The 14100-nt window shown below is 42.8% G+C and overlaps 1 pseudogene; it reads left to right on the forward strand.

Annotated features, from left to right (window-relative positions):
* Positions 1 to 4247: 4247 nt before the first annotated feature.
* LOC120875952 lies at positions 4248 to 9288 on the forward strand (annotated as a pseudogene).
* Positions 9289 to 14100: the final 4812 nt, after the last annotated feature.

Raw genomic sequence — 14100 nt, forward strand, 5'->3', positions numbered from 1 at the left:
GAAAGCCTCAGTCCTACATTTTTTTATTTAATAAATGTACCTTCTAGCTGCTGGATATAGACTGGTGAACTATACAATTGTGATTCTTGCCCTACAGGAGTTTACAGTCTATGTAGTAGATAAAAGTAAAAATGATTGATTTTAATACCACCCAGTGAGATAAAGGCAATGGAAGAAATGTCCAGGATGGAAGGAGAGGAAATAATAGGGTGTTCAGAGATGTCATTTACATCGAGACCTGAAGAAGAAGGAAACAGCGATCATAATGTTGGGGCAAGAACACCCCAGGCAGAGAGGACAGCTTGAGCAAAGGCCCTGAGGTGGGAGGGAGTGCGACATAGCTAAGGAACTGGAAGGATGAAAGGAGGGCCATGTGGCTAAAGCACATGAACACGAGTGGAGAACAGGAGAAGGTTAGCAGGAGAAACTGCCAGAGAGGCCAGATCACTCCTGCGCTTGTGGGCCAAGGTGAAGAGTCTGGCAATCATTGTGTAACTGTTAACCAAGCAAGTAGCATAATTAAAAACAAAACAGTTATAACGCAATGGTAACACTGAAGAACAGACAAGAAGCCAGTGGATAAGTCTTGCTCCTGCTGTGTTCCCAGTACCCAGAGCGGTGCCTGACAAATAGGATGTGCTCATTTGACGTCTATCTGTTGAGTGAATAAGTCAGTAACAGAAGTAGGAGCCTGAGTACAGAGGCTGCTGTGGTAGCCCCTGCAGGTGAAGGAGAAGGGAGATGGGCAGATGTGGAGGCATTCGAGATGTATTTTGGATCTAGAAATGACAGATGTTACTGATTGGTTGAGGGTAAAGGGAAAGGTAGTAAGGGAGGAATTTAGGATGTCTCCTGGCTTTCTGCCTCAAACTACTGGGTAGATGATGGTGACATTTTCTGTGAAAGAGAAGACTGGAAGAGGTTAAGGAATATTGGGAGTGAGAGTGAAAAAGAGAAACCAAGAGTCCATCCTGGAACATGTTAGCCATGAGATACTTTTGAAATATCCAAGAACAGATATTAAGTTGACAGTCTGGAGGACAGGTAAAGTGTATGTTTATAAACTTGGAAGTCATCACACACAGATGGGTATTAAAACCATGTCATGAGCAACATCACCCAGGGAGAGAATGTGAATGAAAGAAGAAGATGGCCAGGACATAGGTGGATTCAAAATGGTGGTCTTAACTTCAGACAACACTACAAAGCTACAGTAATCAAAACAGCATGGTATTGGCACAAAAGCAGACATGGATCAATGGAACAGATTAGCAAACCCAGAAAGAAACCTACACACGTATGGTCAATTACTCTTTGACAAAGGAGCCAAGAATATACAAGGGTGAAAAGGCTCTCTCTTCAGCAAATGGTGGTGAGAAAGATGGATAGCTGTGTGTTAATCAATGAAGTTAGAACACTCCCTCATATCATACACAAAAATAAGCTCAAAATGGCTTAAAGACTTAAATATAAGACAAGACACCATAAAACTCCTAGAAAAGAACATAGGAAAAACATTCTCCAATGTAAACTATAGTAATGTTTTCTTAGGTCAGTCTCCCAAGGCAACAAAAATAAAAGCAAAAATAAACTAATGGGACCTAATCAAGCTTATAAGCCTTTGCAGAGCAAAGGAAACTATAAACAAAATGAAAAGACAACCTACAGAATAGGGGGGCAATATTTGCAAATGAGGCAATTGATAAGAGCTTAATTTCCAAAATATACAAATAGTTCATACAGGTCAATATCAAAAACACAAAAAACCCAATCACAACATGGGCAGAAGACCTAAATAGACATTTCTCCAAAGAAGACATCCAGATGACCAACAGACACACAAAAAGATGCTGAATATCTCTAATTATTAGAGAAATGTAAATCAAAACAATGAGGTATCACCTCACACCAGTCAGAATGGCCATCATCAGAACGTCTGCAAATAATAAATGCTGGAGATGGTGTGGAGAAAAGAGAACCCTCCTATACTGTCAGAATGTAAAATGGTGTAGCCACTATGGAGGACAGTATTGAGATTCCTTAAAAACCAAACAATAGAGTTATTATATGATCCAGGAATCCCACTCCTGGGTGTGTATTCTAAAAAGATGAAAACTCTAATTTAAAAAGATACATGCATCCCAATATTCATAGCAGTACTATTCACAACAGCCAAGAATGGAAGTAATCTAAGCATACATTAGCAGATGAATGGATAAAGAAGTTGTGATATATATATATATATATACATACACACAATAGAATATTACTCAGCCATAAAAAGAGTGAAATAATACCATTTGCAGCAACATGCATGGACCTAGAGATGATCATACTAAGTGAAGTAAGTCAGACAGAGAAGGACAAGTATCATATCACTTACATGTGGAATCTTAAAAAAGATACAAATGAGCTTATTTGCAAAACAGAAATAGACTCACAGATACAGAAAACAAATTTATGGTTACCAAAGGGGAAAACAGGGGCAGGGATAAATTAGGAGCTTGGGAGTGACATATACACACTACTATAAATAAAACAGATAAACAACAAAGTCTTACTGCATAGCACAGGGAGCTATGTTCAATATTTTGTAATGACCTATAATGGAAAAGAATCTGGAAAAGAGTATACATACATGTGTATAACTGAATTAGTTTGCACTGTATACTTGAAACTAACACAATATTGTAAATCAACAATATTTCAATAAAAACAAACAAAAACAAATAAACAAAAAAGTTATATTATTGTGATGATCTGGAGAAATCAGTTTAACCCCTCTGAGTCTTTTTCTTCCTCTGTAAAGCAAGTAATTCCTCCTCCTAGGTCCATACTTCAAAGCACCAGACACACAGCAGGGGCTCCACAGGGGACACAGCCCTAGGAAGGCTTAGAATTCCCCATGCTGACAAAGCTGGAAAAGGGACAGATTTAGCTACTCTGCAGCCAAACCTAGCAGAAATAGACCACTTAGCCATCTCTGCGAGCAAGTTCCCCTCAACAGCTCTGCCTATTACTCAGGCTCCTCCCCAGCCCTCGCCAGCCCTGCGCTACAAAGGAAGTCCACCCTGCTTGCAACTTCAAAGAGCCGCCACCAGAGGGAGCGCCTCCCGAGGGCTGGTGCTGGCTGGCTCTCTTCCTTCCATCCCAAACTCTCCTCGCTTTCTCTTTACTTGCTTTCTCCTTTTCTGTTTTTGTTGTTGTTTTAATTTCAGAAGTACCTGAGAGTCTTAAAAAGCACAAGAGTCCAAATAGAATTTGGACAGCTCCCAAATCTTCTGTATTGTTTCTGCCTTTTATTGGCTAGTTGTTAATTACTAACAATCCTGTTCAAAGACTTGTTAGAACCTTGAGAATTTGACCGTTCAGTTTGGGCCTTAGGAACATCATTTCTTTAAGGAGATGATGATTCCACTGGAGATGATATTCTAATCCAGAAGTTTTATGAATACAGGCTGGTTGGACAGACGGGCTGACGAAGGAGCCTTGAAGGGCTGCTTTCTCAAACAGCTCGAAGTGGAGGTGGGATGTGAGAGGCAAGTGGACCACAGATACTGGAAAAGGGTGGACGGACCACAGGATTCCACGTGGTAGCTACAACCTGCGGGCGGACCCAGTAGCACCAAGGGCTGGACAGGAGCGCAGCGCTCAGCCCCTGGCCCTCAATCAGGCCCCTGGCCTGGGAGACGGGCGGGGATAGGGACTGGGGGCAAGAGGTGGGCAACAGAAGTGGGCATAGGGCCAGGGGTTGGAGAGAAAAATCACCTTCTCTTAAAGAAATGATGCTCCTAAGGCCCAAATTAAACGGTCAAATTCTCAAGGTTCTAACAAGCCTTCGAACAGGATTGTTAGTAATTACAACTAGACAATAAAAGTCAGAAACAAGACAGAACATTTGGGAGCTGTCCAAATTCTGTTTGGACTCTTGTGCTTTTTAAGACTCTCAGGTACTTCTGAAGTTAAAAAACAGAAAAGGAGAAAGCAAGTAAAGAGAAAGGGAGGAGAGGTGGGGGGGCAGTTTGGCGTGGAAGGAAGAGTCGAGGGTCAGGGGTTCGGGGTCAGGGTTTGGGGCTAGGGGGCGAGGGCAAGTTTAGGCATTGGGTTGGGGCAGGCGATGGGGTCAGAGAGCGGTGGGGCTGGAGAGGGGGGAAAGTCAAGGGTGGAAGGGCCAGCCGGGGGCAGGGGTGGAGGGGATAGTCAGGGGCAGGGGGGATGCGGGTTTGCCGGGCCCCGCACTCCTCGACATGCCGTTGGAACTCGACCCTGATGCCCCCGTCATGGGGTTCCAGCATCGAGATTGTTGAGGTTCTTGAGCGCCGGGCTCACCCTCCGGGACAACGTCTTCTAGTCGTAGACGAGGAAGTGTTGATATACTTCTTCCCACTGTCCGTCTTGCGCTCGGCCGCTTTCTGCTGTCCACACAGTTGATGAGAAAGTCCACCTCCACTCTGCCCGAAGCCAAGCGGCAGAAGCGCCGGCAGATGTCACCCGGCGGGCGAAGGCTAGGGCGTCCGCGCTCACCGCGCAGGCGCAGTTCCGCCGCCGAGCCTGCGCGACCGCCGCCCGCGGGTGCGGGTGGGTGCGGAGCGGACCAGCCCGCCAGCCGCCCGCCTTGGAGTAGCGGTGTAGTGTACCCCTCTTTGGCCGCTCCGCTGGATGTGCAGGCCTCCGCCCTTATCTCAGTTTTTTAATCAAAACATTTCTGTCCTCTCGGTCTGTCTCTCATACTGGGGACACAGGATTACTGAGATTTGAAGATTTTATGGACTGTTCAAGAAAGGAAACCAGTCATAAGCATGGAATGGAGAGCGTGAAGAAAGGGAAAGAAGGCTCTGGAGTCAGGAAGACCCAAACCGAGCCCAACCCCTGTCTTCTGTGAACTGAGAGACCTTAGACAGATCACTGCGCCTCTCGGAGCTGTGATGGGACCAGCATTTATATTGGAGAGTTGTGAGAATAATGTGAGATGCCAGTTTTTATGTGTGTGAATTAGTGATACCAGTAGCACCTACCTCACTGGGTTGCTCTGATAACTGAATGGAATAATGCACATCAGTTCAGTTCAGTTCAGTCGCTCAGTCGTGTCCGACTCTTCGCGACCCCATGAATCGCAGCATGCCAGGCTCGATCGCCTGTTTCTTAGTAGGCACTCAAAAATGTTGGCTCTTTAAAAAGTATTAATACAAAGAACAACTCATAGTCCTGTAGGCCCTTAATCTCAGTTATTTCCCTTATAGCTCTAACTTCATCTGTTCTATAGATGTAGAAACAGGTCCAGAAAGGGTGGGTGCTTCCTCAGGATCACCTATAGAATGAGAATCAGGGTAGGGATCTTCCTTTAGTACCCAGTATAAAGCCAGCAGCAAAGACAGAAATCCCAGGCTTCTGGGTGAACTGTCAAAGAGGGTTTTCTTTTTCTTTTGCTAAAGTTAGGAGGCCACCTGGATGGCAGAACAGACAGGACCTTGCCCACAGGCATGGGGGCTCAGCACCCAGCAGCTGATAAAGTCTTCTGCACAGTACCCACTTCCTGCACTTGACTTTGGACTTAGATCCATTTGGTTTTTTCTAGGTGGCAGTTCAGCCTGCTTTCTGGGAGCTCAGAGAAAGTCAAGGTCTTTTACCAATGAATTATAATTGAATTCCTAATTCCATGCTTATCATCCTGCATTCTCTCAACACCTTATGTTCCAGATACTTTAATTAATTGATCCAGTAAATATTTGAGTGTCTCCTTTGTAGCCAGATCAGGGAGGTCTTGCCCCTTATAGGCTTGAAAGGGCAAGGGGAGGAGCTACCATGGGAGCCTGGGGGAGTGGCAGGATGGAGAGGGTTGCCTGCCTGGCAGGATCTGTGCAGCCAACCCATGAGACCCAGAAGGGAGGTAGTAGATAATAAGAAACATAGAAGAAAGCAGGGAAGCACATATCTCAAAGAGAGGCAGATTACTGTACTGAGGACCTAGTGTTAAAATTAATAGAAAATTGGAAATAATAAGAAAGAGTCAAATGGAAATACTGAAATTATTTAAAAAAAGAGAGAGAGATGAAGAGCTCTGGGCTCATCAGTAGACTTAAGATATCCAAAGAAATGACTACAGATATTGATGATAGGTCAATACAAATTACCTAGACTGAAGCACAAAGAGAAAAAGGAGTAAAAACAAACAACAGAGCTCTAAAGAGTTGCAATACCATATTGAACAGTCTAACACCCATGTAGCTGAAATCCCAGAAGAAGAGATAACAGAGCAGAAGAATTCAAAGAGGTAGGCTGAAAATGTTCCAAAAATAATGAAAGAGATGAAATCATAGATCCAAGAACACAGAGACTCTCAACAGGATTTTCTTTTTTTAATCTAGATGCATTAAATTAAAATTGCTGGAAACCAAAGGTAAAGTGAAAATGTTGAAGGCAGTCAGAGAAAAGGATACATTACATTCAGAGGAACAAAGACAAGAATTGCATCTTTAAAGAGCTGAAAGGAAAAATATGGTGAACAGAAAAAGCTATACCAGTGAAAATATCTTTCAAAAATTTAGGCAAAAATACAGATGCTTTTGGACAAACAAAAGCCAAGAGAATGAATTCCCAATTGTCTTGTGCTATAAGAAACATTAAAGGAAGTTTTTCAGGCAGAAGATACATGATATCAGAAAAAATCCTGGATTTATAGTAAGAAATGAGCAACACCAGAAATGATAACAATGAAGACAAATGAAAAATACTTTGGGGGCTTTCCAGATACATTATCATACCACCTGCAAGGGATGGATTGACTCCCTTTCTCCCCCATTCTTAGGCCTCTTCCTGATTTCTCTTACTTTTCTCCTAATGCCCCCCGTACAATGTTGAGGGCCTCTTTGGTTTATTGCTGATCTTATAGAAATACCCTTAGTATTTCTGTGTTGTTAGATTCTGGCTTTAAGAACAAAGTGTATATATTTTATCATATTAAGAAATCACTCATAAATTTCACTGTGTGGAGAGTTTTGATCAGGAGCTTTTTCAGCATCTATGGAAATATCCATATGATTATCTTCCTAAATCTGTTAATCTGATGTAATATATTAATGGTTTCTCTAATCCTACCTGTTCATGGTATATGGTGACATGATGTTGGATTGTTTCCTAATGTTTTTGAGTATAATATTTCTATTTTCCAGGCAAGAATACTGGAGTGGTTTGCCATTTCTTCCTCCAGGGGATATGCCCAACCCAGGGATTGAACCCTTGTCTCCTGTGTCTCTTGAGTTGGCAGGCAGATTCTTTACCACTGAGCCACCTGGGAAACCCATTTTATTCAAATAGTTTGCTTTAATTTTCATAAGTAATTCAGTCTATAGTTCTCTTTTTCATGCTGTTTTCTACAAAATTGAGTTTAAATATCAATGTAATACTTGCTATAGAAGAAAGAAATTGGAAGTTTTTCTTCATTTTAAAAGTGTTGCAAACAATTTATGGTGCATCAGAGGTCTCTATCTTTACAGATTTGGCTAACTTCTATGAAACTTTCTGGAGCTGATTTGTGTGTGTGTGTGTGGTGGCGGGGAAATTCATTGGTAATGTTCTCTGTTTCTTCTATGGAAATTCATCTGCTTAAGTTTTCTATCATTAATTGGCTTGTTTGGTAAATTGTATTTCCTTAGGAAACAGTCAATTGTATCTAAACATGCAAATGTTTTTGCATTAAAGTTTGCAAAGTAGTTTCTTTTGGTTTTTATTGATTTTCTTTATTTATTTTTTGGCACTCGACACAGCTTGTGAGATCTCAGTTCCCTGACCAGGGACTGAACTTGGGTCACGGCAGTGACAGCATTTAATCCTAAGCACTAGGACACTAGGGAACTCCTTTTGATTTTTAAAATTTCTTCTATTTCAATTATATCTCCACTGTCCTTTCTTTCTTACATTGTGTATCTGTGATTTGTCCCTTTTATTCTTGATCACATTAGCTAGTTGTATGTTTTCTTTCATCCTTTTTTTTAGAAAACTAAAAATTTAATTTATTCATTAGAGCTGTTTTTTCCCAAACCTCTCATTCATTTCTACCTTTAGCATTATTATTTTCTTCCTGTGGTTTCTTTGTTGTTTTTTTTTGCCAGATATTGTGACGTGTGTCCCCTAAGTTGTGTCTGACTCTTTGTGACACCATGGACTGTGGCCCACAAGGCCCCTCTGTCCACGGGATTTTCTAGCCAAGAATACTGTAGTGGATTGCCATTACCTCCTCTAGGGGATCTTCCCAACCCAGGGGTCAAACCCAGGTCTCCTGTGTTGGCAGGCAGATTCTTTACCACTGAGCCACCTGGGAAGCCCAGATATCATGACTTGCGAATTAATTAATTTTTCCTTTCATTTTTATTCACATATGTGTTTCCTCAAAATGAACTGTGATTCAACATTTTATGAATTCCAACATCCAAGAGAGAATTTCTGAAAATTGTTGAGATGATTTCAAAATGTATATGGAAGAATAGGAGTGAATTATAGCCTGGACACTTTTAAGATAGAAGAGCAAGCAGGCTTGCCCTCCCAGATATAAGAACTAAGTAAATAGTTACGATTGTGTGGCACCAGCAGATATAGATAAATAGACCAATAAAAGTGAATAAGAGTCCTGACACAGGCCACATATGTGTAGAAATCTGTTGTATGACAGAGGTGGCACATTACATCACTGGGGAAGAGAGAGGTGTTCAACAAAAAGGACTGCCCAGATGGTTCTCATATGTTAAAGATACAATTGGAACCTAACTCATACTCATACTACATAAGCATCCAGAAAGGACTTACATATGAAAAACAAACTTTAAATTCTTAATGGTAAATATAGGCAAGAAAACTTTTCTGAATCAGACCAAGCAATGACTATTTAATAAAAGGCTGATAAATAGGAGTATATTAAAATGTAAAATGTTCGTTCATTCAGTGACACCTTAAAACACAAGCTAAAAATTGGGAGAAGAGATTCACAACATGTGTAACCAACAAAGGTTAGTATCATGAGTGTATTAAGAACTTCAAATTTAGGTAAAAAACACAGCAAACAGCTGATGCCATGAACGGTGTGGGGAGGCTTGCGCTGATGTGAAGCCCAGGTACAGTGCTTCAGTTCCAGCTTTGCCAAGAAGTTCCTCGGCGGGGATGGCTCCGGAGACCCGTGCGCTGACCTCTTCAAGCACTACCAGCAGTGTGTTCAGAAAGCATAAAGGAGGAGATTCCTGTTGAAGGACTGGAGAGTTCAGGGGCCATGGCAAAGAGAAGCCTGAAAGCTCTTCTTGACCTTGAAAGTCATCTTGAATGTGGACTCCTCAAATCAGGAAATTGTCTGGATCATGTCAGTTAAAGCTGAAGATAGCATTGATTTGACGAATTTAAGAGGGAGGAGTTTCCTTTCCTCCTCAATATTTTTTTCTCAATTGTAAAAGATGATGAACCATCACTCTTTGCTTTGAGATTTCTGGTTTTGGCATCTCAGCAGGAACTCAGTGTTATGAATAATGGGATTATTTGGGATTGTGGTTGCAATCTGAATTAAATTTGCCCATTCCCATCCATTTTAGTTCACTGATTCCTAAAATGTCAGAGTTTACTCTTGCCATCTTCTGCTTGACCATGTCCAATTTACCTTGACCTAACATTCCAGGTTCCTGTGCAATATTATTCTTTACAGCATCGGACTTTACTGTCACCACCAGATGTATCCACAACTGAGCATCAAGTCTGCTTTGGCCCAGCCTCTTTTATTCTTTCTGGAGTTATTTCTCCACTCTTCCCCAGTAGCATATTGGAAACCTATTGACCTGGAGTGGGGTGGGGGCTCATCTTCTGGTGTCAAATCTTTTTGCCTTTTCATACTGTTTATGGGGTTCTCAAGGCAAGAATACCAAAGTGGTTTGCCATTCCCTTCTCCAGTGGACTTCTCTGGTGGCTCAGACGGTAAAAGCGTCTGTCTACAATGCGGGAGACCCGGGTTCGATCCCTGGGTTGGGAAGATCCGCTGGAGAAGGAAATATGGCAATCCACTCCCGTTCTATCCCATGGACAGAGGAACCTGGTAGGCTACAGTCTATGGGGTCGCAAAGAATTGGACACGACTGAGCGACTTCACTTCACTTCTTCTCCAGTGGACCACGTTTGGTCAGGACTCTCCACCACGAACCATCTGTCTTGGGTGGCCCTGCATGGTATGGCTCATAGCTTCATTGAGTTACACAAGGCTGTGATCCATGTGTTCATTTTGGTTAGCTCTCTGTGATTGTGAATTTTCTTTCTGGAGGCTGTGGAATTGTAGTTCTTGCTTCTTCTCTCTACCCTCTGGTTTGTGAGGATAAGAGGCTTGTGCAGGCTTCCCGAAAGGAGGGATTGTGAAGTCGCTCAGTCGTGTCTCGACTCTTTGAGACCCTGTGGACTGTAGCCTACCAGGCTCCTCTGTCCATGGGATTCTCCCGGCAAGAGTACTGGAGAGGGTTGCCATTTCCTTCTCTAGGGGATCTTCCCTGACCCAGGGATCGAACTCCGGTCTCGAGGGATTAGCAGTGGGGAAAACTGAGTCTTGCTCTGATGGGCAGGGCCCATGCTCAGTAAATCTTTAATTCAATTTTCTGCTGATGGGTGGGACTGTGCTTCCTCCCTGTTAGTTTTTTGGCCTGAGGCTGCCCAGTCCTGGAGTCTATAGGCTCTATGGTAGGCCTAAAGGTGACCTTTAGAAGGGCTTTTGCCAACATGTGCCTCCCAGGACTGCTGTCGCCAGTGCCCCATCCCTGCAGCAGGCACTGCTGACCCATGCCTCCGTAGCGATCCTCTAACACTCACAGGCAGGCCTGACTCAGTCTCTGTGGGGTCACTGCTCCTTCCCCTGGAATGCACAAGGTTTTGTTGGTACCCTTCAAGAGTCTCTGTTTCCCCCAGTCCTGTGGAAGCTCTGCAATCAAATCCCACTGTCCTTCAAAGTCAGATTTCCTGGGGATTCCCAGTCCCTTTGTGGGATCCCCAGATTGGAAAGTCTGATGGGGGCCTAGAACTTTTTCAACCGTGCAAGAACTTTTTTGGTATTGTTGTTCTCCAGCTTATGAGTTGCCCACTTGGTGAGTATGGGATTTGATTTTGACATGATTGTGTCCCTCCTACTGTCTCACTGCGGCTTCTCTTTGGTCCTGGGATGTGGGGTATCTTATTTTGGTGGGTTCCAACCTCCTGTCAATGGTTGTTAAGTAACTAGTTGCATCTGGGTGTTTTCACATGTTCACTAAAAGGATGCACAATGTGAGAGTTGTAAGTTAAGTTTTACTTGGAGCAAAATGAGGACTACAGTCTGGGGGACGGATTTCAGATAGCTTTGAGAGACTGCTTCAAAGAGGCCTGGGGGAGAAGATCAATATATAAGATTTTGGTGAAGGGGGAGTTCAGTGCAATCTAATGCTTACTTTACAAAAGGTTTTCTGCTAGTCATGAGGAGCTGATGTCACCATGAAGGGATTGAGTGATTTTCTAAATATGAAGAGAAGCAAGGATTGGGATCATGAAATCAGTTCCCCAAAATATCCAACAATCTAAAAGATCTCCTCCATCAGTTTCCCTAGAGCACAGAGTGCCTCACTCTCCACCCTGAACGCCCCTCAGTGGATGTTGAAGGTCAGCAGCTGCAGCAGCATACGGTTCAATCTCCGCAGACACAGATGGCAAATGCTTTTGTTGTTGTTGTTCAGTAGCTAGCAAATGCTTTTGGCAGATGCCAATTTGTAATTGATACACAGGAGAAGATGAGCACACGTCCTGTTACTTTGCCATCTTGTTGCTATGACTTCATGGCAAAACACTTCATGGTCCCATCACTTCATGGTAGATAGAGAAAATGTGGAAACAGTGACTCGTTGGAAAAGACCCTGATGCTAGGAAAGATTGAAGGCGAGAGGAAAAGAGGTGGTCAGAGGATGAGACAGTTAGATAGCATCACCACTCAATGGACACAAATTTGAGCAAACTCCAGGAGATAGTGAAAGACAGGGAAGCCCAGTATGCTGCAGCCCATGGGTTTGCCAAGAGTTGGATGAGACTTGGCAACTGAACAACAACGACAACCTTACAAGGGTTGTCAGATCTCATATTAAGCTGTGAAAGCTTCGTGAATGCTGTGGTGAACACCATTTCAGAGCTCATGGTGTAGTTCAAGGATTCAAATCCTTGGAGAGACTATGGAGGAAGATCCTAAATTACAAAGATTTGCTGCTGCCAGTTTTTAACTTAAGTCAATGAATTAAGTCAACCGTATATAATAAAAATGCCAAAATACTGCATCTGGTTGAATGAGGGGATGAGGAGAAAAGAGTTAGCTTTATTTCCCTTATTTACTCACCTTGCCCCCAAATGCCTGTAATCATGAAGATGGAATAAATTGTTCCATTTATTAAGTTTCCATCATTAAAAGAAAAAGCACAAAAAACATTGCAGAGGAATGGATGAAAATTAAGAATGAGCTTTTCAAAGAAAAGGAAATTCCTGTGACTAAAGCCATGTGCAACGTGCGTATTCAGGAAATACAAGATCCCAACCCGAGCTGGCAAACAGCCCAACACTAGCAAACAATAATAAGTCTGACCACACCATGAGGCCAGCATCCAAGTGATCTCAGATACATTCTTGGTGAGGGTGTAAACTGGTGCTGCCATTTTGGGAAAAGCCTGGCACTACTCCGGCTCGTACAGTCACATACCCTTTGACCCAGCAGTCCCTCTGGCTGTTGAGAGGGAGAAAGGACATAGAGACAGAGACCAGTGAGAACCCTGGTATCAGAGATGATCAAAGAGGCTGGCTGTGGGTGTAGCTTTCCTCTGCAAGAGATATCTAAATCAACAGAAGACTCATGGGTGAACCTGTGATAAAATGATATTCAAATGGCCAATGAACATTTTAAAATGTGCTCAGCCTCATTAGGCAATCTCATTAGGCACAGAGGAAGCCACTGTGAGCACAACAAAGTGTCCCCATGTCCTCACTACAATGGATTAAATGTTGAGGAGGATGTGAAGCAACTGGAATTCTCATGTGAAACTTGTGGGTATAAATTTGTACAGTCACTTTGGGAAATATGTGAACTTATACAAAAAGACCCAACTGTTCTATTTCCAGGCACATACTCAACACAAATGTATATAAATGAGCACTATAAGCCCGGTAGAGTACACCTGTGATACATAAGACATCTGTGAAGACTGTAGATCAGAATTCTCATCAAAAGGAGATTTTTGTCCCTCTTTCTTTTTATTGTACTATGTGAGACAATGGATGTTAACTAAATCTATTGTAATCATTCACAATGTGTCTAAACCAAACCATCATGCTGTATACCTTAAACTTGTGCAAAGATGTATGTCAATCTTTTCTCAAAGAAAAAAAATTGGAAAAAAACAGAAAAGAATGCCCATAGCAGTATAGTTCATAATAGCCAGACTCAGGCAATACCCTACATGGCCCCCAGCAGATGAATTGTGGTATATCCACCCAGTGAAGTCTTACGTAGCAATGAGAAAAAACACACTACAAATATACACAATTTGGATGATTCTTGAAATATAATCTTGAGCCAGAGAACCAGTCTCAAAAGAATATTTTATGTGAGACTCACTTGTAAATTTCAGAGCAGACTAGGCTGGTATGAGGTTTGGGGAAGAGAGGAGTGACAGGCAAAGACGCAGGTGCTGGTCAGGTCCTATTTGTCCATCAGAATGGAGATCACACCAGTGTGTTCACTCTGGGACAATGTATCACTCCTACACTGAGGACTTGTGCCTTTTCCTGTATGTTTGATATATTTCAGTTCAAAGTGCACATTTAAAGGAAGAGATTCAGGAGAACCGACTAAGAGGTGAATGGAGAGGGACAGAAGGAGTCTCGAGTGATGCTAAGGTTTTGGCCTGTGTAACCAGGTCACGGGAGTCCCCTTTCCTGAGATGTCAAAGAGCAGAGGAAAGGCTGGTCTTGGCGGGAGAGGGAAGATCAAGTTCAGTCTTAGACAGGCTGGGAAAGAGACGCTGAGCAGACTACCAGGGAGGATATCAAGAACCCACCTACATAGTCAAGTCTGGAGCACAAGGG

Source organism: Oryx dammah, unplaced genomic scaffold (assembly GCF_014754425.2).
Source record: "Oryx dammah isolate SB20612 unplaced genomic scaffold, SCBI_Odam_1.1 HiC_scaffold_17, whole genome shotgun sequence".
Lineage (NCBI taxonomy): Eukaryota > Metazoa > Chordata > Mammalia > Artiodactyla > Bovidae > Oryx > Oryx dammah.